Source organism: Octodon degus, unplaced genomic scaffold (assembly GCF_000260255.1).
Source record: "Octodon degus isolate 3935 unplaced genomic scaffold, OctDeg1.0 scaffold00006, whole genome shotgun sequence".
In the NCBI taxonomy this organism is placed as follows: Eukaryota; Metazoa; Chordata; class Mammalia; order Rodentia; family Octodontidae; genus Octodon; species Octodon degus.
In genome coordinates, this window is record NW_004524582.1 from 33,531,746 (window position 1) to 33,532,489 (window position 744).

Here is a 744-nt window from a genome sequence, read left to right on the forward strand (position 1 = left end):
TTGGAGGTGGCATAAGGGTACTACCAACTATGGAATGCAGCTGTTCCAGATTCTAGCACCCCGAACAGCGGTATCAGCAGGTCCTATAGGCAGGTGTCGCCCGTGAGCAGAGACAGGCTGCTGGTACTTTCTGTCCATCGATAGGTTCTGGCCCTAGTAAGAATTGCTGAATTATTATGGTGCTCATCTAATATGGCTGAAGCCCTTAAAACAACAGCTCATCTTCCCAAAGACCACCTCCCCTCTTCTTCTCCAACTCAGCCCAGGTTGCACTTTCCTTTCACCTTTCTCTCCACCTCAGGCAAGGCCCCAGTCAGCTCTTCAGGTCTATCTAAACTTCCCCCTCAAGCCCCACCCCGGCAAAGGCCATAAAAGCCTCAGCCTCCCTTTGTTCCAATCCAGAGAATTCCTTATCTTCCCAAATTCTCTCTGCGTCCTCTAAGATACTGAAGTCCCTTTTCCTCTATCATAAAGCCCTTTCCCCTTTCCTTCTGCGTGTTTCTCTGCTGCGGCACCATTAAAACCTACCACCCATCTTGTCCCCTTCACGTAGCTGTGCCATTCTCTTGCCGTGATCTCTCCTTTCGTGTCATTTTTGTGCTGTGTCTCTTTGAGACAGGTGGGAAGCATCTGGCTTTCCCATGCCCCCCTCTGGGCCCCGCCTTCATCTTCCCTGGCTACCCAGCATCCACCTCTCTGGGCCCCGCCTTCATCTTCCCTGGCTACCCAGCATCCACCTCTCTG

At 52.2% G+C, this 744-nt stretch overlaps 1 protein-coding gene across 1 annotated transcript in view; it reads left to right on the plus strand.

Annotated features, from left to right (window-relative positions):
- The first annotated feature begins 528 nt into the window (after positions 1-528).
- The window catches only part of Spon2 (spondin 2), an 11,956-nt gene continuing 11,740 nt past the window's right edge, over positions 529-744 (plus strand). The window contains exon 1 of the mRNA XM_023700371.1: positions 529-538. The gene's annotated coding sequence lies outside the window, so the exon portion shown is untranslated. The remainder of the gene's footprint in view (positions 539-744) is intronic.